This window comes from Hyperoodon ampullatus, assembly GCF_949752795.1.
Source record: "Hyperoodon ampullatus genome assembly, chromosome: 14".
Lineage (NCBI taxonomy): Eukaryota > Metazoa > Chordata > Mammalia > Artiodactyla > Ziphiidae > Hyperoodon > Hyperoodon ampullatus.
Window position 1 is genome coordinate 57,171,455 of NC_136927.1, and position 25,613 is coordinate 57,197,067.

Below are 25,613 nucleotides of genomic sequence, written 5' to 3' on the forward strand. Positions count from 1 at the left end.
GCGACAGAAATGTGACCCCTGGCCTCGAGTAAAAGTCCAGCGTTTTCCAGTAGTAAAGTGAAGAATGCCGCCCTAGTGAGGAAACAGGCGTTAAAGGAGAGCGTCAACTCTGTAAGGTTTCGCAGGTCTCATTGTGCACTCACGTTCGTTGTAACTTTGGTGAGAGGGCACTGTGTGCCGTCCAGCTCTTGTGTGGCGTTTGAGCCCCAGGTAGTGAATGTGTCCGTTTGCTTTAACTGCACGGATGTGCCAGCAGTAAAGGCAAAGTGCTGCCCTCTTCACTCGACACCTCCCTGTTGCTCAGCATGCAAACGGGCTCAGGAACGCAGTTCTGAGCAGCCCTACATTCCATGCTGGAGTGCCCCTAGGAGCGATTTGGGCTCTTCTGAGAATCACCACGGTGCGTCCCCTTTGAAACCAGGGGACTCCTCAAGGACGACTCCCTTCGGCACCTGGAAGCTAGATGTTTACGTCCAGCCTGAAAGAAAACGATGGACGGCTTTCCCCGGGACAATGCCGGACGTTCGGGACCACCCCGAGTCACCAAGCACCAAACTTTGCACAGTGTGGGGAACGCTCTCCTGCACGTATGGCACTCCCCACCTGAAAACCTTTCTTACCAGAAGGGGGCCCTCGTTCCCTTGTACTAGATAGCAAGACAGAATGTTCACATAAACATGCTGTGTCATCAAGCTTGAAAGTGGGACACTGATGGCAAAGTACGCCTTCTGCCCGTTTGCGAGCGACTCGTTTCTGCCTTCCAAGCTGCCTGAACAGCGCTAGCGGCCCGACGTCTCTCCAATGCAGGGTAATCGCTGTGGGCCAACAAGGCTGCGTTCTCTCAAAGCCCATCCTGTGCTGGCAAATGCCTTTCTAGGGACTCATACCACTGCACTGCAGAGTCAGCTCCGGCCAAATGAAAGGTGACCTGAGGCCCCAAGGTAAGGGCTAGTGTTTCACGTCAGCAGAGTTGGGGGTGCAGGGGTGCCATGAATCCATGCGCCACGCTGGATGGCCTGAACTCTCCGATGCCTCCGGGGACACATAGGAGAGGCGGCCGTGCACCACTTTCGCATGGTGACTGCTCTGTGCTGGAGGAGCGGCCAGGGGCTTCTGAGGAGCCTCATGGGGAAAGAGGCCCATGGGAGCCACTCTTCACATTCCTAGCAAGTGCCACGTGTTGCTTGCTGGCGGCCGAGGTAGAGTGTCCCAGTCATAACAGAGACGCGTGGGAGCAGCGCCGGGCAGCCTCACTGCAAGTCGATCGGCCTCAGTGACTGAAACGGACCTGTGCTTCAGAAACACACCGTGCTAACGACTCAGTCCAGGGAAACACTCAGGACGGCACTCTCGCAGAAGCGCGAGCTAGGCTGTGAGTGCAGCCTGAAGAAAGGTACATGTTTCACACTTAACACGGCTAGGTATGGGACAGAGTCTTGGTCACTGACTCCCACCTCAGGTACTGCACTTCGTATGCAGTTGATGCAGTGCAGGGGACCCTGTGTCCAATAGTTTCTCCGAGGAAAGGCACTGTTCTCCCGATGTTTCCTTGAGGTAGTCAGAAACTACTGAGGATAACTGACTGTATGAGCTCACGTTTGAAACAGGGCGACGCTGCCCAAACGTAATTTTCCCCCCGGGTGGATGAGATGCGGGTCGAAAGGTGCCTGAGACACACTCCTCGGGCCCGTCTTTCCTTTGCTCCAGCGGGACTCAGAAAAGAAGTGTGAGTTTACTCGTATGAGGCTCGCTGGTCTCAGTTCTTTGCTGGGAGCGTCTCCAAGAGCACTCCGGAGATTGCCAGCGACAGAAATGTGACCCCTGGCCTCGAGTAAAAGTCCAGCGTTTTCCAGTAGTAAACTGAGGCGTGCCGCCCTAGTGAGGAAGCAGGCGTTAGAGGAGAGCGTCAACTCTGTAAGGTATCGCAGGTCTCATTGTGCACTCACGTTCGTTGTAACTTTGGTGAGAGGGCACTGTGTGCCGTCCAGCTCTTGTGTGGCGTTTGAGCCCCAGGTAGTGAATGTGTCCGTTTGCTTTAACTGCACGGATGTGCCAGCAGTAAAGGCAAAGTGCTGCCCTCTTCCCTCGACACCTCCCTTTTGCTCAGCATGCAAACGGCCTCAGGAATGCAGTTCTGAGCAGCCTTACATTCCATGCTGGAGTGCAGCAAGGAGCGATTTGGGCTCTTCTGAGAATGACCACTGGGCATCCCCAGTGAAACCAGGGGACTCCTCAAGGACGACTGCCTTCGGCATCTGGAAGCTAGATGTTTACGTCCAGCCTGAAAGAAAACGATGGACGGCTTTCCCGGGACAATGCCGGACGTTCGGGCCCACCCCGAGTCACCAAGTACCAAACTTTGCACAGTGTGGGGAACGCTCTCCTGCACGTATGGCACTCCCCACCTGAAAACCTTTCTTACCAGAAGGGGGCTCTCGTTCCCTTGTACTAGATAGCTAGACAGAATGTTCACATAAACATGCTGTGTCATCAAGCTTGAAAGTGGGACACTGATGGCAAAGTACGCCTTCTGCCCGTTTGCGAACGACTCGTTTCTGCCTTCCAAGCTGCCTGAACAGCGCTAGCGGCCCGACGTCTCTCCACTGCAGGGTAGTTGCTGTGGGCCAACAAGGCTGCGTTCTCTCAAAGCCCATCCTGTGCTGGCAAATGCCTTTCTAGGGACTCATACCACTGCACTGCAGAGTCAGCTCCGGCCAAACGAAAGGTGACCAGAGGCCCCAAGGTAAGGGCTAGTGTTTCACGTCAGCAGAGTTGGGGGTGCAGGGGTGCCATGAATCCATGCACCACGCTGGATGGCCTGAACTCTCCGATGCCTCCGGGGACACATAGGAGAGGCGGCCGTGCACCACTTTTGCATGGTGACTGCTCTGTGCCGGAGGAGCGGCCAGGGGCTTCTGAGGAACCTCAGGGGGAAAGAGGCCCATGGGAGCCACTCTTCTCATTCCTAGCAAGGGCCACGTGTTGCCTGCTAGGGGCCGAGGTAGAGTGTCCCAGTCATAACAGAGATGCGTGGGAGCAGTGCCGGGCAGCCTCCCTGCAAGTCGATCGGCCTCAGTGACTGAAACGGACCTGTGCTTCAGAAACACACCGTGCTAACGACTCAGTCCAGGGAAACACTCAGGACGGCACTCTCGCAGAAGCGCGAGCTAGGCTGTGAGTGCAGCCTGAAGAAAGGTACATTTTTAACAGTTACCATGGCTATGTATGGATAGAGCCTTGGTCACTGACGCCCACCTCAGGTACTGCACTTCGTATGCAGTTGATGCAGTGCAGGGGACCCTGTGTCCAAAAGTTTCTCCGAGGAAAGGCACTGTTCTCCCGATGTTTCCTTGAGGTAGTCAGAAACTACTGAGGATAACTGACTGTATGAGCTCACGTTTGAAACAGGGCGACGCTGCCCAAACGTAATTTTCCCCCCGGGTGGATGAGATGCGGGTCGAAAGGTGCCTGAGACACACTCCTCGGACCCGTCTTTCCTTTGATTCAGCAGGCCTCAGAAAAGAAGTGTGAGTTTACTCGTATGAGGCTCGCTGGTCTCAGTTCTTTGCTGGGAGCGTCTCCAAGAGCACTCCGGAGATTGCCAGCGACAGAAATGTGTTCCCTGGCCTCGAGTAAAAGTCCAGCGTTTTCCAGTAGTAAAGTGAAGAATGCCGCCCTAGTGAGGAAGCAGGCGTTAAAGGAGAGCGTCAACTCTGTAAGGTATCGCAGGTCTCATTGTGCACTCACGTTCGTTGTAACTTTGGTGAGAGGGCACTGTGTGCCGTCCAGCTCTTGTGTGGCGTTTGAGCCCCAGGTAGTGAATGTGTCCGTTTGCTTTAACTGCACGGATGTGCCAGCAGTAAAGGCAAAGTGCTGCCCTCTTCACTCGACACCTCCCTGTTGCTCAGCATGCAAACGGGCTCAGGAACGCAGTTCTGAGCAGCCTTACATTCCATGCTGGAGTGCCCCTAGGAGCGATTTGGGCTCTTCTGAGAATCACCACGGTGCGTCCCCTTTGAAACCAGGGGACTCCTCAAGGACGACTCCCTTCGGCACCTGGAAGCTAGATGTTTACGTCCAGCCTGAAAGAAAACGATGGACGGCTTTCCCCGGGACAATGCCGGACGTTCGGGACCACCCCGAGTCACCAAGTACCAAACTTTGCACAGTGTGGGGAACGCTCTCCTGCACGTATGGCACTCCCCACCTGAAAACCTTTCTTACCAGAAGGGGGCCCTCGTTCCCTTGTACTAGATAGCTAGACAGAATGTTCACATAAACATGCTGTGTCATCAAGCTTGAAAGTGGGACACTGATGGCAAAGTACGCCTTCTGCCCGTTTGCGAGCGACTCGTTTCTGCCTTCCAAGCTGCCTGAACAGCGCTAGCGGCCCGACGTCTCTCCACTGCAGGGTAATCGCTGTGGGCCAAAAAGGCTGCGTTCTCTCAAAGCCCATCCTGTGCTGGCAAATGCCTTTCTAGGGACTCATACCACTGCACTGCAGAGTCAGCTCCGGCCAAATGAAAGGTGACCTGAGGCCCCAAGGTAAGGGCTAGTGTTTCACGTCAGCAGAGTTGGGGGTGCAGGGGTGCCATGAATCCATGCGCCACGCTGGATGGCCTGAACTCTCCGATGCCTCCGGGGACACATAGGAGAGGCGGCCGTGCACCACTTTCGCATGGTGACTGCTCTGTGCCGGAGGAGCGGCCAGGTGCTTCTGAGGAGCCTCATGGGGAAAGAGGCCCATGGGAGCCACTCTTCACATTCCTAGCAAGGGCCACGTGTTGCTTGCTGGCGGCCGAGGTAGAGTGTCCCAGTCATAACAGAGACGCGTGGGAGCAGCGCCGGGCAGCCTCCCTGCAAGTCGATCGGCCTCAGTGACTGAAACGGACCTGTGCTTCAGAAACACACCGTGCTAACGACTCAGTCCAGGGAAACACTCAGGACGGCACTCTCGCAGAAGCGCGAGCTAGGCTGTGAGTGCAGCCTGAAGAAAGGTACATGTTTCACACTTAACACGGCTAGGTATGGGACAGAGCCTTGGTCACTGACGCCCACCTCAGGTACTGCACTTCGTATGCAGTTGATGCAGTGCAGGGGACCCTGTGTCCAATAGTTTCTCCGAGGAAAGGCACTGTTCTCCCGATGTTTCCTTGAGGTAGTCAGAAACTACTGAGGATAACTGACTGTATGAGCTCACGTTTGAAACAGGGCGACGCTGCCCAAACGTAATTTTCCCCCCGGGTGGATGAGATGCGGGTCGAAAGGTGCCTGAGACACACTCCTCGGGCCCGTCTTTCCTTTGCTCCAGCGGGCCTCAGAAAAGAAGTGTGAGTTTACTCGTATGAGGCTCGCTGGTCTCAGTTCTTTGCTGGGAGCGTCTCCAAGAGCACTCCGGAGATTGCCAGCGACAGAAATGTGACCCCTGGCCTCGAGTAAAAGTCCAGCGTTTTCCAGTAGTAAAGTGAAGAATGTTGCCCTAGTGAGGAAGCAGGCGTTAAAGGAGAGCGTCAACTCTGTAAGGTATCGCAGGTCTCATTGTGCACTCACGTTCGTTGTAACTTTGGTGAGAGGGCACTGTGTGCCGTGCAGCTCTTGTGTGGCGTTTGAGCCCCAGGTAGTGAATGTGTCCGTTTGCTTTAACTGCACGGATGTGCCAGCAGTAAAGGCAAAGTGCTGCCCTCTTCCCTCGACACCTCCCTTTTGCTCAGCATGCAAACGGCCTCAGGAACGCAGTTCTGAGCAGCCTTACATTCCATGCTGGTGTGCCCCAAGGAGCGATTTGGGCTCTTCTGAGAATCACCACGGTGCGTCCCCAGTGAAACCAGGGGACTCCTCAAGGACGACTCCCTTCGGCACCTGGAAGCTAGATATTTACGTCCAGCCTTGAAAGAAAACGATGGACGGCTTTCCCCGGGACAATGCCGGACGTTCGGGACCACCCCGAGTCACCAAGTACCAAACTTTGCACAGTGTGGGGAACGCTCTCCTGCACGTATGGCACTCCCCACCTGAAAACCTTTCTTACCAGAAGGGGGCCCTTGTTCCCTTGTACTAGATAGCTAGACAGAATGTTCACATAAACATGCTGTGTCATCAAGCTTGAAAGTGGGACACTGATGGCAAAGTACGCCTTCTGCCCGTTTGCGAGCGACTCGTTTCTGCCTTCCAAGCTGCCTGAACAGCGCTAGCGGCCCGACGTCTCTCCATTGCAGGGTGGTCGCTGTGGGCCAACAAGGCTGCGTTCTCTCAAAGCCCATCCTGTGCTGGCAAATGCCTTTCTAGGGACTCATACCACTGCACTGCAGAGTCAGCTCCCACCAAATGAAAGGTGACCTGAGGCCCCAAGGTAAGGGCTAATGTTTCACGTCAGCAGAGTTGGGGGTGCAGGGGTGCCATGAATACATGCGCCACGCTGGATGGCCTGAACTGTCCGATGCCTCCGGGGACACATAGGAGAGGCGGCCGTGCACCACTTTCGCATGGTGACTGCTCTGTGCCAGAGGAGCGGCCAGGGGCTTCTGAGGAGCCTCAGGGGGAAAGAGGCCCATGGGAGCCACTCTTCACATTCCTAGCAAGGGCCACGTGTTTCTTGCTGGCGGCCGAGGTAGAGTGTCCCAGTCATAACAGAGAAGCGTGGGAGCAGAGCCGGGCAGCCTCCCTGCAAGTCGATCGGCCTCAGAGACTGAAACGGACCTGTGCTTCAGAAGCACACCTTGCTAACGACTCAGTCCAGGGAACCACTCAGGACGGCACTCTCGCAGAAGCGCGAGCTAGGCTGTGAGTGCAGCCTGAAGAAAGGTACATGTTTCACACTTAACACGGCTAGGTATGGGACAGAGCCTTGGTCACTGACGCCCACCTCAGGTACTGCACTTCGTATGCAGTTGATGCAGTGCAGGGGACCCTGTGTCCAATAGTTTCTCCGAGGAAAGGCAGTGTTCTGCCGATGTTTCCTTGAGGTAGTCAGAAACTACTGAGGATAACTGACTGTATGAGCTCACGTTTGAAACAGGGCGACGCTGCCCAAACGTAATTTTCCCCGCGGGTGGATGAGATGCGGGTCGAAGGGTGCCTGAGACACACTCCTCGGGCCCGTCTTTCCTTTGCTCCAGCGGGCCTCAGAAGAGAAGTGTGAGTTTACTCGTATGAGGCTCGCTGGTCTCAGTTCTTTGCTGGGAGCGTCTCCAAGAGCACTCCGGAGATTGCCAGCGACAGAAATGTGACCCCTGGCCTCGAGTAAAAGTCCAGCGTTTTCCAGTAGTAAAGTGAAGAATGCCGCCCTAGTGAGGAAGCAGGCGTTAAAGGAGAGCGTCAACTCTGTAAGGTATCGCAGGTCTCATTGTGCACTCACGTTCGTTGTAACTTTGGTGAGAGGGCACTGTGTGCCGTCCAGCTCTTGTGTGGCGTTTGAGCCCCATGTAGTGAATGTGTCCGTTTGCTTTAACTGCACGGATGTGCCAGCAGTAAAGGCAAAGTGCTGCCCTCTTCACTCGACACCTCCCTGTTGCTCAGCATGCAAACGGGCTCAGGAACGGAGTTCTGAGCAGCCCTACATTCCATGCTGGAGTGCACCTAGGAGCGATTTGGGCTCTTCTGAGAATCACCACGGTGCGTCCCCTTGAAACCAGGGGACTCCTCAAGGACGACTCCCTTCGGCACCTGGAAGCTAGATGTTTACGTCCAGCCTGAAAGAAAACGATGGACGTGTTTCCCCGGGACAATGCCGGACGTTCGGGACCACCCCGAGTCACCAAGTACCAAACTTTGCACAGTGTGGGGAACGCTCTCCTGCACGTATGGCACTCCCCACCTGAAAACCTTTCTTACCAGAAGGGGGCCCTCGTTCCCTTGTACTAGATAGCAAGACAGAATGTTCACATAAACATGCTGTGTCATCAAGCTTGTAAGTGGGACACTGATGGCAAAGTACGCCTTCTGCCCGTTTGCGAGCGACTCGTTTCTGCCTTCCAAGCTGCCTGAACAGCGCTAGCGGCCCGACGTCTCTCCATTGCAGGGTGGTCGCTGTGGGCCAACAAGGCTGCGTTCTCTCAAAGCCCATCCTGTGCTGGCAAATGCCTTTCTAGGGACTCATACCACTGCACTGCAGAGTCAGCTCCGACCAAATGAAAGGTGACCTGAGGCCCCAAGGTAAGGGCTAGTGTTTCACGTCAGCAGAGTTGGGGGTGCAGGGGTGCCATGAATACATGCGCCACGCTGGATGGCCTGAACTCTCCGATGCCTCCGGGGACACATAGGAGAGGCGGCCGTGCACCACTTTCGCATGGTGACTGCTCTGTGCCGGAGGAGCGGCCAGGGGCTTCTGAGGAGCCTCAGGGGGAAAGAGGCCCATGGGAGCCACTCTTCACATTCCTAGCAAGGGCCACGTGTTTCTTGCTGGCGGCCGAGGTAGAGTGTCCCAGTCATAACAGAGAAGCGTTGGAGCAGAGCCGGGCAGCCTCCCTGCAAGTCGATCGGCCTCAGAGACTGAAACGGACCTGTGCTTCAGAAGCACACCTTGCTAACGACTCAGTCCAGGGAAACACTCAGGACGGCACTCTCGCAGAAGCGCGAGCTAGGCTGTGAGTGCAGCCTGAAGAAAGGTACATGTTTCACACTTAACACGGCTAGGTATGGGACAGAGCCTTGGTCACTGAGGCCCACCTCAGGTACTGCACTTCGTAGGCAGTTGATGCAGTGCAGGGGACCCTGTGTCCAATAGTTTCTCGGAGGAAAGGCAGTGTTCTGCCGATGTTTCCTTGAGGTAGTCAGAAACTACTGAGGATAACTGACTGTATGAGCTCACGTTTGAAACAGGGCGACGCTGCCCAAACGTAATTTTCCCCGCGGGTGGATGAGATGCGGGTCGAAGGGTGCCTGAGACACACTCCTCGGGCCCGTCTTTCCTTTGCTCCAGCGGGCCTCAGAAAAGAAGTGTGAGTTTACTCGTATGAGGCTCGCTGGTCTCAGTTCTTTGCTGGGAGCGTCTCCAAGAGCACTCCGGAGATTGCCAGCGACAGAAATGTGACCCCTGGCCTCGAGTAAAAGTCCAGCGTTTTCCAGTAGTAAAGTGAAGAATGCCGCCCTAGTGAGGAAACAGGCGTTAAAGGAGAGCGTCAACTCTGTAAGGTTTCGCAGGTCTCATTGTGCACTCACGTTCGTTGTAACTTTGGTGAGAGGGCACTGTGTGCCGTCCAGCTCTTGTGTGGCGTTTGAGCCCCAGGTAGTGAATGTGTCCGTTTGCTTTAACTGCACGGATGTGCCAGCAGTAAAGGCAAAGTGCTGCCCTCTTCACTCGACACCTCCCTGTTGCTCAGCATGCAAACGGGCTCAGGAACGCAGTTCTGAGCAGCCCTACATTCCATGCTGGAGTGCCCCTAGGAGCGATTTGGGCTCTTCTGAGAATCACCACGGTGCGTCCCCTTTGAAACCAGGGGACTCCTCAAGGACGACTCCCTTCGGCACCTGGAAGCTAGATGTTTACGTCCAGCCTGAAAGAAAACGATGGACGGCTTTCCCCGGGACAATGCCGGACGTTCGGGACCACCCCGAGTCACCAAGTACCAAACTTTGCACAGTGTGGGGAACGCTCTCCTGCACGTATGGCACTCCCCACCTGAAAACCTTTCTTACCAGAAGGGGGCCCTCGTTCCCTTGTACTAGATAGCAAGACAGAATGTTCACATAAACATGCTGTGTCATCAAGCTTGAAAGTGGGACACTGATGGCAAAGTACGCCTTCTGCCCGTTTGCGAGCGACTCGTTTCTGCCTTCCAAGCTGCCTGAACAGCGCTAGCGGCCCGACGTCTCTCCAATGCAGGGTAATCGCTGTGGGCCAACAAGGCTGCGTTCTCTCAAAGCCCATCCTGTGCTGGCAAATGCCTTTCTAGGGACTCATACCACTGCACTGCAGAGTCAGCTCCGGCCAAATGAAAGGTGACCTGAGGCCCCAAGGTAAGGGCTAGTGTTTCACGTCAGCAGAGTTGGGGGTGCAGGGGTGCCATGAATCCATGCGCCACGCTGGATGGCCTGAACTCTCCGATGCCTCCGGGGACACATAGGAGAGGCGGCCGTGCACCACTTTCGCATGGTGACTGCTCTGTGCTGGAGGAGCGGCCAGGGGCTTCTGAGGAGCCTCATGGGGAAAGAGGCCCATGGGAGCCACTCTTCACATTCCTAGCAAGTGCCACGTGTTGCTTGCTGGCGGCCGAGGTAGAGTGTCCCAGTCATAACAGAGACGCGTGGGAGCAGCGCCGGGCAGCCTCACTGCAAGTCGATCGGCCTCAGTGACTGAAACGGACCTGTGCTTCAGAAACACACCGTGCTAACGACTCAGTCCAGGGAAACACTCAGGACGGCACTCTCGCAGAAGCGCGAGCTAGGCTGTGAGTGCAGCCTGAAGAAAGGTACATGTTTCACACTTAACACGGCTAGGTATGGGACAGAGTCTTGGTCACTGACTCCCACCTCAGGTACTGCACTTCGTATGCAGTTGATGCAGTGCAGGGGACCCTGTGTCCAATAGTTTCTCCGAGGAAAGGCACTGTTCTCCCGATGTTTCCTTGAGGTAGTCAGAAACTACTGAGGATAACTGACTGTATGAGCTCACGTTTGAAACAGGGCGACGCTGCCCAAACGTAATTTTCCCCCCGGGTGGATGAGATGCGGGTCGAAAGGTGCCTGAGACACACTCCTCGGGCCCGTCTTTCCTTTGCTCCAGCGGGACTCAGAAAAGAAGTGTGAGTTTACTCGTATGAGGCTCGCTGGTCTCAGTTCTTTGCTGGGAGCGTCTCCAAGAGCACTCCGGAGATTGCCAGCGACAGAAATGTGACCCCTGGCCTCGAGTAAAAGTCCAGCGTTTTCCAGTAGTAAACTGAGGCGTGCCGCCCTAGTGAGGAAGCAGGCGTTAGAGGAGAGCGTCAACTCTGTAAGGTATCGCAGGTCTCATTGTGCACTCACGTTCGTTGTAACTTTGGTGAGAGGGCACTGTGTGCCGTCCAGCTCTTGTGTGGCGTTTGAGCCCCAGGTAGTGAATGTGTCCGTTTGCTTTAACTGCACGGATGTGCCAGCAGTAAAGGCAAAGTGCTGCCCTCTTCCCTCGACACCTCCCTTTTGCTCAGCATGCAAACGGCCTCAGGAATGCAGTTCTGAGCAGCCTTACATTCCATGCTGGAGTGCAGCAAGGAGCGATTTGGGCTCTTCTGAGAATGACCACTGGGCATCCCCAGTGAAACCAGGGGACTCCTCAAGGACGACTGCCTTCGGCATCTGGAAGCTAGATGTTTACGTCCAGCCTGAAAGAAAACGATGGACGGCTTTCCCGGGACAATGCCGGACGTTCGGGACCACCCCGAGTCACCAAGTACCAAACTTTGCACAGTGTGGGGAACGCTCTCCTGCACGTATGGCACTCCCCACCTGAAAACCTTTCTTACCAGAAGGGGGCTCTCGTTCCCTTGTACTAGATAGCTAGACAGAATGTTCACATAAACATGCTGTGTCATCAAGCTTGAAAGTGGGACACTGATGGCAAAGTACGCCTTCTGCCCGTTTGCGAACGACTCGTTTCTGCCTTCCAAGCTGCCTGAACAGCGCTAGCGGCCCGACGTCTCTCCACTGCAGGGTAGTTGCTGTGGGCCAACAAGGCTGCGTTCTCTCAAAGCCCATCCTGTGCTGGCAAATGCCTTTCTAGGGACTCATACCACTGCACTGCAGAGTCAGCTCCGGCCAAACGAAAGGTGACCAGAGGCCCCAAGGTAAGGGCTAGTGTTTCACGTCAGCAGAGTTGGGGGTGCAGGGGTGCCATGAATCCATGCACCACGCTGGATGGCCTGAACTCTCCGATGCCTCCGGGGACACATAGGAGAGGCGGCCGTGCACCACTTTTGCATGGTGACTGCTCTGTGCCGGAGGAGCGGCCAGGGGCTTCTGAGGAACCTCAGGGGGAAAGAGGCCCATGGGAGCCACTCTTCTCATTCCTAGCAAGGGCCACGTGTTGCCTGCTAGGGGCCGAGGTAGAGTGTCCCAGTCATAACAGAGATGCGTGGGAGCAGTGCCGGGCAGCCTCCCTGCAAGTCGATCGGCCTCAGTGACTGAAACGGACCTGTGCTTCAGAAACACACCGTGCTAACGACTCAGTCCAGGGAAACACTCAGGACGGCACTCTCGCAGAAGCGCGAGCTAGGCTGTGAGTGCAGCCTGAAGAAAGGTACATTTTTAACAGTTACCATGGCTATGTATGGATAGAGCCTTGGTCACTGACGCCCACCTCAGGTACTGCACTTCGTATGCAGTTGATGCAGTGCAGGGGACCCTGTGTCCAAAAGTTTCTCCGAGGAAAGGCACTGTTCTCCCGATGTTTCCTTGAGGTAGTCAGAAACTACTGAGGATAACTGACTGTATGAGCTCACGTTTGAAACAGGGCGACGCTGCCCAAACGTAATTTTCCCCCCGGGTGGATGAGATGCGGGTCGAAAGGTGCCTGAGACACACTCCTCGGACCCGTCTTTCCTTTGATTCAGCAGGCCTCAGAAAAGAAGTGTGAGTTTACTCGTATGAGGCTCGCTGGTCTCAGTTCTTTGCTGGGAGCGTCTCCAAGAGCACTCCGGAGATTGCCAGCGACAGAAATGTGTTCCCTGGCCTCGAGTAAAAGTCCAGCGTTTTCCAGTAGTAAAGTGAAGAATGCCGCCCTAGTGAGGAAGCAGGCGTTAAAGGAGAGCGTCAACTCTGTAAGGTATCGCAGGTCTCATTGTGCACTCACGTTCGTTGTAACTTTGGTGAGAGGGCACTGTGTGCCGTCCAGCTCTTGTGTGGCGTTTGAGCCCCAGGTAGTGAATGTGTCCGTTTGCTTTAACTGCACGGATGTGCCAGCAGTAAAGGCAAAGTGCTGCCCTCTTCACTCGACACCTCCCTGTTGCTCAGCATGCAAACGGGCTCAGGAACGCAGTTCTGAGCAGCCTTACATTCCATGCTGGAGTGCCCCTAGGAGCGATTTGGGCTCTTCTGAGAATCACCACGGTGCGTCCCCTTTGAAACCAGGGGACTCCTCAAGGACGACTCCCTTCGGCACCTGGAAGCTAGATGTTTACGTCCAGCCTGAAAGAAAACGATGGACGGCTTTCCCCGGGACAATGCCGGACGTTCGGGACCACCCCGAGTCACCAAGTACCAAACTTTGCACAGTGTGGGGAACGCTCTCCTGCACGTATGGCACTCCCCACCTGAAAACCTTTCTTACCAGAAGGGGGCCCTCGTTCCCTTGTACTAGATAGCTAGACAGAATGTTCACATAAACATGCTGTGTCATCAAGCTTGAAAGTGGGACACTGATGGCAAAGTACGCCTTCTGCCCGTTTGCGAGCGACTCGTTTCTGCCTTCCAAGCTGCCTGAACAGCGCTAGCGGCCCGACGTCTCTCCACTGCAGGGTAATCGCTGTGGGCCAAAAAGGCTGCGTTCTCTCAAAGCCCATCCTGTGCTGGCAAATGCCTTTCTAGGGACTCATACCACTGCACTGCAGAGTCAGCTCCGGCCAAATGAAAGGTGACCTGAGGCCCCAAGGTAAGGGCTAGTGTTTCACGTCAGCAGAGTTGGGGGTGCAGGGGTGCCATGAATCCATGCGCCACGCTGGATGGCCTGAACTCTCCGATGCCTCCGGGGACACATAGGAGAGGCGGCCGTGCACCACTTTCGCATGGTGACTGCTCTGTGCCGGAGGAGCGGCCAGGTGCTTCTGAGGAGCCTCATGGGGAAAGAGGCCCATGGGAGCCACTCTTCACATTCCTAGCAAGGGCCACGTGTTGCTTGCTGGCGGCCGAGGTAGAGTGTCCCAGTCATAACAGAGACGCGTGGGAGCAGCGCCGGGCAGCCTCCCTGCAAGTCGATCGGCCTCAGTGACTGAAACGGACCTGTGCTTCAGAAACACACCGTGCTAACGACTCAGTCCAGGGAAACACTCAGGACGGCACTCTCGCAGAAGCGCGAGCTAGGCTGTGAGTGCAGCCTGAAGAAAGGTACATGTTTCACACTTAACACGGCTAGGTATGGGACAGAGCCTTGGTCACTGACGCCCACCTCAGGTACTGCACTTCGTATGCAGTTGATGCAGTGCAGGGGACCCTGTGTCCAATAGTTTCTCCGAGGAAAGGCACTGTTCTCCCGATGTTTCCTTGAGGTAGTCAGAAACTACTGAGGATAACTGACTGTATGAGCTCACGTTTGAAACAGGGCGACGCTGCCCAAACGTAATTTTCCCCGCGGGTGGATGAGATGCGGGTCGAAAGGTGCCTGAGACACACTCCTCGGGCCCGTCTTTCCTTTGCTCCAGCGGGCCTCAGAAAAGAAGTGTGAGTTTACTCGTATGAGGCTCGCTGGTCTCAGTTCTTTGCTGGGAGCGTCTCCAAGAGCACTCCGGAGATTGCCAGCGACAGAAATGTGACCCCTGGCCTCGAGTAAAAGTCCAGCGTTTTCCAGTAGTAAAGTGAAGAATGCCGCCCTAGTGAGGAAGCAGGCGTTAAAGGAGAGCGTCAACTCTGTAAGGTATCGCAGGTCTCATTGTGCACTCACGTTCGTTGTAACTTTGGTGAGAGGGCACTGTGTGCCGTCCAGCTCTTGTGTGGCGTTTGAGCCCCAGGTAGTGAATGTGTCCGTTTGCTTTAACTGCACGGATGTGCCAGCAGTAAAGGCAAAGTGCTGCCCTCTTCCCTCGACACCTCCCTTTTGCTCAGCATGCAAACGGCCTCAGGAACGCAGTTCTGAGCAGCCTTACATTCCATGCTGGTGTGCCCCAAGGAGCGATTTGGGCTCTTCTGAGAATCACCACGGTGCGTCCCCAGTGAAACCAGGGGACTCCTCAAGGACGACTCCCTTCGGAACCTGGAATCTAGATATTTACGTCCAGCCTTGAAAGAAAACGATGGACGGCTTTCCCCGGGACAATGCCGGACGTTCGGGACCACCCCGAGTCACCAAGTACCAAACTTTGCACAGTGTGGGGAACGCTCTCCTGCACGTATGGCACTCCCCACCTGAAAACCTTTCTTACCAGAAGGGGGCCCTTGTTCCCTTGTACTAGATAGCAAGACAGAATGTTCACATAAACATGCTGTGTCATCAAGCTTGAAAGTGGGACACTGATGGCAAAGTACGCCTTCTGCCCGTTTGCGAGCGACTCTTTTCTGCCTTCCAAGCTGCCTGAACAGCGCTAGCGGCCCGACGTCTCTCCACTGCAGGGTAATCGCTGTGGGCCAACAAGGCTGCGTTCTCTCAAAGCCCATCCTGTGCTGGCAAATGCCTTTCTAGGGACTCATACCACTGCACTGCAGAGTCAGCTCCGGCCAAATGAAAGGTGACCTGAGGCCCCAAGGTAAGGGCTAGTGTTTCACGTCAGCAGAGTTGGGGGTGCAGGGGTGCCATGAATCCATGCGCCACGCTGGATGGCCTGAACTGTCCGATGCCTCCGGGGACACATAGGAGAGGCGGCCGTGCACCACTTTCGCATGGTGACTGCTCTGTGCCAGAGGAGCGGCCAGGGGCTTCTGAGGAGCCTCTGGGGGAAAGAGGCCCATGGGAGCCACTCTTCACATTCCTAGCAAGGGCCACGTGTTTCTTGCTGGCGGCCGAGGTAGAGTGTCCCAGTCATAACAGAGAAGCGTGGGAGCAGAGCCGGGCATCCTCCCTGCAAGTCGATCGGCCTCAGTGACTGAAACGGACCTGTGCTTCAGAAACACACCGTGCTAACGACTCAGTCCAGGGAAACACTCAGGACGGCACTCTCGCAGAAGCGCGAGCTAGGCTGTGAGTGCAGCCTGAAGAAAGGTACATGTTTCACACTTAACACGGCTAGGTATGGGACAGAGCCTTGGTCACTGACGCCCACCTCAGGTACTGCACTTCGTATGCAGTTGATGCAGTGCAGGGGACCCTGTGTCCAATAGTTTCTCCGAGGAAAGGCACTGTTCTCCCGATGTTTCCTTGAGGTAGTCAGAAACTACTGAGGATAACTGACTGTATGAGCTCACGTTTGAAACAGGGCGACGCTGCCCAAACGTAATTTTCCCCGCGGGTGGATGAGATGCGGGTCGAAGGGTGCCTGAGACACACTCCTCGGGCCCGTCTTTCCTTTGCTCCAGCGGGCCTCAGAAAAGAAGTGTGAGTTTACTCGTATGAGGCTCGCTGGTCTCAGTTCTTTGCTGGGAGCGTCTCCAAGAGCACTCCGGAGATTGCCAGCGACAGAAATGTGACCCCTGGCCTCGAGTAAAAGTCCAGCGTTTTCCAGTAGTAAAGTGAAGAATGCCGCCCTAGTGAGGAAGCAGGCGTTAAAGGAGAGCGTCAACTCTGTAAGGTATCGCAGGTCTCATTGTGCACTCACGTTCGTTGTAACTTTGGTGAGAGGGCACTGTGTGCCGTCCAGCTCTTGTGTGGCGTTTGAGCCCCAGGTAGTGAATGTGTCCGTTTGCTTTAACTGCACGGATGTGCCAGCAGTAAAGGCAAAGTGCTGCCCTCTTCACTCGACACCTCCCTGTTGCTCAGCATGCAAACGGGCTCAGGAACGCAGTTCTGAGCAGCCTTACATTCCATGCTGGAGTGCCCCTAGGAGCGATTTGGGCTCTTCTGAGAATCACCACGGTGCGTCCCCTTTGAAACCAGGGGACTCCTCAAGGACGACTCCCTTCGGCACCTGGAAGCTAGATGTTTACGTCCAGCCTGAAAGAAAACGATGGACGGCTTTCCCCGGGACAATGCCGGACGTTCGGGACCACCCCGAGTCACCAAGTACCAAACTTTGCACAGTGTGGGGAACGCTCTCCTGCACGTATGGCACTCCCCACCTGAAAACCTTTCTTACCAGAAGGGGGCCCTCGTTCCCTTGTACTAGATAGCTAGACAGAATGTTCACATAAACATGCTGTGTCATCAAGCTTGAAAGTGGGACACTGATGGCAAAGTACGCCTTCTGCCCGTTTGCGAGCGACTCGTTTCTGCCTTCCAAGCTGCCTGAACAGCGCTAGCGGCCCGACGTCTCTCCAATGCAGGGTGGTCGCTGTGGGCCAACAAGGCTGCGTTCTCTCAAAGCCCATCCTGTGCTGGCAAATGCCTTTCTAGGGACTCATACCACTGCACTGCAGAGTCAGCTCCGGCCAAATGAAAGGTGACCTGAGGCCCCAAGGTAAGGGCTAGTGTTTCACGTCAGCAGAGTTGGGGGTGCAGGGGTGCCATGAATCCATGCGCCACGCTGGATGGCCTGAACTCTCCGATGCCTCCGGGGACACATAGGAGAGGCGGCCGTGCACCACTTTCGCATGGTGACTGCTCTGTGCCGGAGGAGCGGCCAGGGGCTTCTGAGGAACCTCAGGGGGAAGGAGGCCCATGGGAGCCACTCTTCACATTCCTAGCAAGGGCCACGTGTTGCCTGCTGGGGGCCGAGGTAGAGTGTCCCAGTCATAACAGAGACGCGTGGGAGCAGTGCCGGGCAGCCTCCCTGCAAGTCGATCGGCCTCAGTGACTGAAACGGACCTGTGCTTCAGAAACACACCGTGCTAACGACTCAGTCCAGGGAAACACTCAGGACGGCACTCTCGCAGAAGCGCGAGCTAGGCTGTGAGTGCAGCCTGAAGAAAGGTACATTTTTCACAGTTACCACGGCTAGGTATGGATAGAGCCTTGGTCACTGAGGCCCACCTCAGGTACTGCACTTCTTATGCAGTTGATGCAGTGCAGGGGACCCTGTGTCCAATAGTTTCTCCGAGGAAAGGCACTGTTCTCCCGATGTTTCCTTGAGGTAGTCAGAAACTACTGAGGATTACTGACTGTATGAGCTCACGGTTGAAACAGGGCGACGCTGCCCAAACGTAATTTTCCCCCCGGGTGGATGAGATGCGGGTCGAAAGGTGCCTGAGACACACTCCTCGGGCCCGTCTTTCCTTTGATCCAGCAGGCCACAGAAAAGAAGTGTGAGTTTACTCGTATGAGGCTCGCTGGTCTCAGTTCTTTGCTGGGAGCGTCTCCAAGAGCACTCCGGAGATTGCCAGCGACAGAAATGTGACCCCTGGCCTCGAGTAAAAGTCCAGCGTTTTCCAGTAGTAAAGTGAAGAATGTTGCCCTAGTGAGGAAGCAGGCGTTAAAGGACAGCGTCAACTCTGTAAGGTATCGCAGGTCTCATTGTGCACTCACGTTCGTTGTAACTTTGGTGAGAGGGCACTGTGTGCCGTCCAGCTCTTGTGTGGCGTTTGAGCCCCAGGTAGTGAATGTGTCCGTTTGCTTTAACTGCACGGATGTGCCAGCAGTAAAGGCAAAGTGCTGCCCTCTTCACTCGACACCTCCCTGTTGCTCAGCATGCAAACGGGCTCAGGAACGCAGTTCTGAGCAGCCTTACATTCCATGCTGGAGTGCCCCTAGGAGCGATTTGGGCTCTTCTGAGAATCACCACGGTGCGTCCCCTTTGAAACCAGGGGACTCCTCAAGGACGACTCCCTTCGGCACCTGGAAGCTAGATGTTTACGTCCAGCCTGAAAGAAAACGATGGACGGCTTTCCCCGGGACAATGCCGGACGTTCGGGACCACCCCGAGTCACCAAGTACCAAACTTTGCACAGTGTGGGGAACGCTCTCCTGCACGTATGGCACTCCCCACCTGAAAACCTTTCTTACCAGAAGGGGGCCCTCGTTCCCTTGTACTAGATAGCTAGACAGAATGTTCACATAAACATGCTGTGTCATCAAGCTTGAAAGTGGGACACTGATGGCAAAGTACGCCTTCTGCCCGTTTGCGAGCGACTCGTTTCTGCCTTCCAAGCTGCCTGAACAGCGCTAGCGGCCCGACGTCTCTCCAATGCAGGGTGGTCGCTGTGGGCCAACAAGGCTGCGTTCTCTCAAAGCCCATCCTGTGCTGGCAAATGCCTTTCTAGGGACTCATACCACTGCACTGCAGAGTCAGCTCCGGCCAAATGAAAGGTGACCTGAGGCCCCAAGGTAAGGGCTAGTGTTTCACGTCAGCAGAGTTGGGGGTGCAGGGGTGCCATGAATCCATGCGCCACGCTGGATGGCCTGAACTCTCCGATGCCTCCGGGGACACATAGGAGAGGCGGCCGTGCACCACTTTCGCATGGTGACTGCTCTGTGCCGGAGGAGCGGCCAGGGGCTTCTGAGGAACCTCAGGGGGAAGGAGGCCCATGGGAGCCACTCTTCACATTCCTAGCAAGGGCCACGTGTTGCCTGCTGGGGGCCGAGGTAGAGTGTCCCAGTCATAACAGAGACGCGTGGGAGCAGTGCCGGGCAGCCTCCCTGCAAGTCGATCGGCCTCAGTGACTGAAACGGACCTGTGCTTCAGAAACACACCGTGCTAACGACTCAGTCCAGGGAAACACTCAGGACGGCACTCTCGCAGAAGCGCGAGCTAGGCTGTGAGTGCAGCCTGAAGAAAGGTACATTTTTCACAGTTACCACGGCTAGGTATGGATAGAGCCTTGGTCACTGAGGCCCACCTCAGGTACTGCACTTCTTATGCAGTTGATGCAGTGCAGGGGACCCTGTGTCCAATAGTTTCTCCGAGGAAAGGCACTGTTCTCCCGATGTTTCCTTGAGGTAGTCAGAAACTACTGAGGATAACTGACTGTATGAGCTCACGGTTGAAACAGGGCGACGCTGCCCAAACGTAATTTTCCCCCCGGGTGGATGAGATGCGGGTCGAAAGGTGCCTGAGACACACTCCTCGGGCCCGTCTTTCCTTTGATCCAGCAGGCCACAGAAAAGAAGTGTGAGTTTACTCGTATGAGGCTCGCTGGTCTCAGTTCTTTGCTGGGAGCGTCTCCAAGAGCACTCCGGAGATTGCCAGCGACAGAAATGTGACCCCTGGCCTCGAGTAAAAGTCCAGCGTTTTCCAGTAGTAAAGTGAAGAATGTTGCCCTAGTGAGGAAGCAGGCGTTAAAGGACAGCGTCAACTCTGTAAGGTATCGCAGGTCTCATTGTGCACTCACGTTCGTTGTAACTTTGGTGAGAGGGCACTGTGTGCCGTCCAGCTCTTGTGTGGCGTTTGAGCCCCAGGTAGTGAATGTGTCCGTTTGCTTTAACTGCACGGATGTGCCAGCAGTAAAGGCAAAGTGCTGCCCTCTTCACTCGACACCTCCCTGTTGCTCAGCATGCAAACGGGCTCAGGAACGCAGTTCTGAGCAGCCTTACATTCCATGCTGGAGTGCCCCTAGGAGCGATTTGGGCTCTTCTGAGAATCACCACGGTGCGTCCCCTTTGAAACCAGGGGACTCCTCAAGGACGACTCCCTTCGGCACCTGGAAGCTAGATGTTTACGTCCAGCCTGAAAGAAAACGATGGACGGCTTTCCCCGGGACAATGCCGGACGTTCGGGACCACCCCGAGTCACCAAGTACCAAACTTTGCACAGTGTGGGGAACGCTCTCCTGCACGTATGGCACTCCCCACCTGAAAACCTTTCTTACCAGAAGGGGGCCCTCGTTCCCTTGTACTAGATAGCTAGACAGAATGTTCACATAAACATGCTGTGTCATCAAGCTTGAAAGTGGGACACTGATGGCAAAGTACGCCTTCTGCCCGTTTGCGAGCGACTCGTTTCTGCCTTCCAAGCTGCCTGAACAGCGCTAGCGGCCCGACGTCTCTCCACTGCAGGGTGGTCGCTGTGGGCCAACAAGGCTGCGTTCTCTCAAAGCCCATCCTGTGCTGGCAAATGCCTTTCTAGGGACTCATACCACTGCACTGCAGAGTCAGCTCCGGCCAAATGAAAGGTGACCTGAGGCCCCAAGGTAAGGGCTAGTGTTTCACGTCAGCATAGTTGGGGGTGCAGGGGTGCCATGAATACATGCGCCACGCTGGATGGCCTGAACTCTCCGATGCCTCCGGGGACACATAGGAGAGGCGGCCGTGCACCACTTTCGCATGGTGACTGCTCTGTGCCGGAGGAGCGGCCAGGGGCTTCTGAGGAGCCTCATGGGGAAAGAGGCCCATGGGAGCCACTCTTCACATTCCTAGCAAGGGCCACGTGTTGCTTGCTGGCGGCCGAGGTAGAGTGTCCCAGTCATAACAGAGACGCGTGGGAGCAGCGCCGGGCAGCCTCCCTGCAAGTCGATCGGCCTCAGTGACTGAAACGGACCTGTGCTTCAGAAACACACCGTGCTAACGACTCAGTCCAGGGAAACACTCAGGACGGCACTCTCGCAGAAGCACGAGCTAGGCTGTGAGTGCAGCCTGAAGAAAGGTACATGTTTCACACTTAACACGGCTAGGTATGGGACAGAGCCTTGGTCACTGACGCCCACCTCAGGTACTGCACTTCGTATGCAGTTGATGCAGTGCAGGGGACCCTGTGTCCAATAGTTTCTCCGAGGAAAGGCACTGTTCTCCCGATGTTTCCTTGAGGTAGTCAGAAACTACTGAGGATAACTGACTGTATGAGCTCACGTTTGAAACAGGGCGACGCTGCCCAAACGTAATTTTCCCCCCGGGTGGATGAGATGCGGGCGAAAGGTGCCTGAGACACACTCCTCGGGCCCGTCTTTCCTTTGGTCCAGCGGGCCTCAGAAAAGAAGTGTGAGTTTACTCGTATGAGGCTCGCTGGTCTCAGTTCTTTGCTGGGAGCGTCTCCAAGAGCACTCCGGAGATTGCCAGCGACAGAAATGTGACCCCTGGCCTCGAGTAAAAGTCCAGCGTTTTCCAGTAGTAAAGTGAAGAATGTTGCCCTAGTGAGGAAGCAGGCGTTAAAGGACAGCGTCAACTCTGTAAGGTATCGCAGGTCTCATTGTGCACTCACGTTCGTTGTAACTTTGGTGAGAGGGCACTGTGTGCCGTCCAGCTCTTGTGTGGCGTTTGAGCCCCAGGTAGTGAATGTGTCCGTTTGCTTTAACTGCACGGATGTGCCAGCAGTAAAGGCAAAGTGCTGCCCTCTTCACTCGACACCTCCCTGTTGCTCAGCATGCAAACGGGCTCAGGAACGCAGTTCTGAGCAGCCTTACATTCCATGCTGGAGTGCCCCTAGGAGCGATTTGGGCTCTTCTGAGAATCACCACGGTGCGTCCCCTTTGAAACCAGGGGACTCCTCAAGGACGACTCCCTTCGGCACCTGGAAGCTAGATGTTTACGTCCAGCCTGAAAGAAAACGATGGACGGCTTTCCCCGGGACAATGCCGGACGTTCGGGACCACCCCGAGTCACCAAGTACCAAACTTTGCACAGTGTGGGGAACGCTCTCCTGCACGTATGGCACTCCCCACCTGAAAACCTTTCTTACCAGAAGGGGGCCCTCGTTCCCTTGTACTAGATAGCTAGACAGAATGTTCACATAAACATGCTGTGTCATCAAGCTTGAAAGTGGGACACTGATGGCAAAGTACGCCTTCTGCCCGTTTGCGAGCGACTCGTTTCTGCCTTCCAAGCTGCCTGAACAGCGCTAGCGGCCCTACGTCTCTCCACTGCAGGGTGGTCGCTGTGGGCCAACAAGGCTGCGTTCTCTCAAAGCCCATCCTGTGCTGGCAAATGCCTTTCTAGGGACTCATACCACTGCACTGCAGAGTCAGCTCCGGCCAAATGAAAGGTGACCTGAGGCCCCAAGGTAAGGGCTAGTGTTTCACGTCAGCATAGTTGGGGGTGCAGGGGTGCCATGAATACATGCGCCACGCTGGATGGCCTGAACTCTCCGATGCCTCCGGGGACACATAGGAGAGGCGGCCGTGCACCACTTTCGCATGGTGACTGCTCTGTGCCGGAGGAGCGGCCAGGGGTTTCTGAGGAGCCTCTGGGGGAAAGAGGCCCATGGGAGCCACTCTTCACATTCCTAGCAAGGGCCACGTGTTGCTTGCTGGCGGCCGAGGTAGAGTGTCCCAGTCATAACAGAGACGCGTGGGAGCAGCGCCGGGCAGCCTCCCTGCAAGTCGATCGGCCTCAGTGACTGAAACGGACCTGTGCTTCAGAAACACACCGTGCTAACGACTCAGTCCAGGGAAACACTCAGGACGGCACTCTCGCAGAAGCGCGAGCTAGGCTGTGAGTGCAGCCTGAAGAAAGGTACATTTTGCACACTTAACACGGCTAGGTATGGGACAGAGCCTTGGTCACTGACGCCCACCTCAGGTACTGCACTTCGTATGCAGTTGATGCAGTGCAGGGGACCCTGTGTCCAATAGTTTCTCCGAGGAAAGGCACTGTTCTCCCGATGTTTCCTTGAGGTAGTCAGAAACTACTGAGGATAACTGACTGTATGAGCTCACGTTTGAAACAGGGCGACGCTGCCCAAACGTAATTTTCCCCCCGGGTGGATGAGATGCGCGTCGAAAGGTGCCTGAGACACACTCCTCGGGCCCGTCTTTCCTTTGCTCCAGCGGGCCTCAGAAAAGAAGTGTGAGTTTACTCGTATGAGGCTCGCTGGTCTCAGTTCTTTGCTGGGAGCGTCTCCAAGAGCACTCCGGAGATTGCCAGCGACAGAAATGTGACCCCTGGCCTCGAGTAAAAGTCCAGCGTTTTCCAGTAGTAAAGTGAAGAATGTTGCCCTAGTGAGGAAGCAGGCGTTAAAGGACAGCGTCAACTCTGTAAGGTATCGCAGGTCTCATTGTGCACTCACGTTCGTTGTAACTTTGGTGAGAGGGCACTGTGTGCCGTCCAGCTCTTGTGTGGCGTTTGAGCCCCAGGTAGTGAATGTGTCCGTTTGCTTTAACTGCACGGATGTGCCAGCAGTAAAGGCAAAGTGCTGCCCTCTTCACTCGACACCTCCCTGTTGCTCAGCATGCAAACGGGCTCAGGAACGCAGTTCTGAGCAGCCTTACATTCCATGCTGGAGTGCCCCTAGGAGCGATTTGGGCTCTTCTGAGAATCACCACGGTGCGTCCCCTTTGAAACCAGGGGACTCCTCAAGGACGACTCCCTTCGGCACCTGGAAGCTAGATGTTTACGTCCAGCCTGAAAGAAAACGATGGACGGCTTTCCCCGGGACAATGCCGGACGTTCGGGACCACCCCGAGTCACCAAGTACCAAACTTTGCACAGTGTGGGGAACGCTCTCCTGCACGTATGGCACTCCCCACCTGAAAACCTTTCTTACCAGAAGGGGGCCCTCGTTCCCTTGTACTAGATAGCTAGACAGAATGTTCACATAAACATGCTGTGTCATCAAGCTTGAAAGTGGGACACTGATGGCAAAGTACGCCTTCTGCCCGTTTGCGAGCGACTCGTTTCTGCCTTCCAAGCTGCCTGAACAGCGCTAGCGGCCCGACGTCTCTCCATTACAGGGTGGTCGCTGTGGGCCAACAAGGCTGCGTTCTCTCAAAGCCCATCCTGTGCTGGCAAATGCCTTTCTAGGGACTCATACCACTGCACTGCAGAGTCAGCTCCGGCCAAATGAAAGGTGACCTGAGGCCCCAAGGTAAGGGCTAGTGTTTCACGTCAGCAGAGTTGGGGGTGTAGGGGTGCCATGAATCCATGCGCCACGCTGGATGGCCTGAACTGTCCGATGCCTCCGGGGACACATAGGAGAGGCGGCCGTGCACCACTTTCGCATGGTGACTGCTCTGTGCCGGAGGAGCGGCCAGGGGCTTCTGAGGAGCCTCATGGGGAAAGAGGCCCATGGGAGCCACTCTTCACATTCCTAGCAAGGGCCACGTGTTGCTTGCTGGCGGCCGAGGTAGAGTGTCCCAGTCATAACAGAGACGCGTGGGAGCAGCGCCGGGCAGCCTCCCTGCAAGTCGATCGGCCTCAGTGACTGAAACGGACCTGTGCTTCAGAAACACACCGTGCTAACGACTCAGTCCAGGGAAACACTCAGGACGGCACTCTCGCAGAAGCGCGAGCTAGGCTGTGAGTGCAGCCTGAAGAAAGGTACATGTTTCACACTTAACACGGCTAGGTATGGGACAGAGCCTTGGTCACTGACGCCCACCTCAGGTACTGCACTTCGTATGCAGTTGATGCAGTGCAGGGGACCCTGTGTCCAATAGTTTCTCCGAGGAAAGGCACTGTTCTCCCGATGTTTCCTTGAGGTAGTCAGAAACTACTGAGGATAACTGACTGTATGAGCTCACGTTTGAAACAGGGCGACGCTGCCCAAACGTAATTTTCCCCCAGGGTGGATGAGATGCGGGTCGAAAGGTGCCTGAGACACACTCCTCGGGCCCGTCTTTCCTTTGCTCCAGCGGGCCTCAGAAAAGAAGTGTGAGTTTACTCGTATGAGGCTCGCTGGTCTCAGTTCTTTGCTGGGAGCGTCTCCAAGAGCACTCCGGAGATTGCCAGCGACAGAAATGTGACCCCTGGCCTCGAGTAAAAGTCCAGCGTTTTCCAGTAGTAAAGTGAAGAATGTTGCCCTAGTGAGGAAGCAGGCGTTAAAGGACAGCGTCAACTCTGTAAGGTATCGCAGGTCTCATTGTGCACTCACGTTCGTTGTAACTTTGGTGAGAGGGCACTGTGTGCCGTCCAGCTCTTGTGTGGCGTTTGAGCCCCAGGTAGTGAATGTGTCCGTTTGCTTTAACTGCACGGATGTGCCAGCAGTAAAGGCAAAGTGCTGCCCTCTTCACTCGACACCTCCCTGTTGCTCAGCATGCAAACGGGCTCAGGAACGCAGTTCTGAGCAGCCTTACATTCCATGCTGGAGTGACCCTAGGAGCGATTT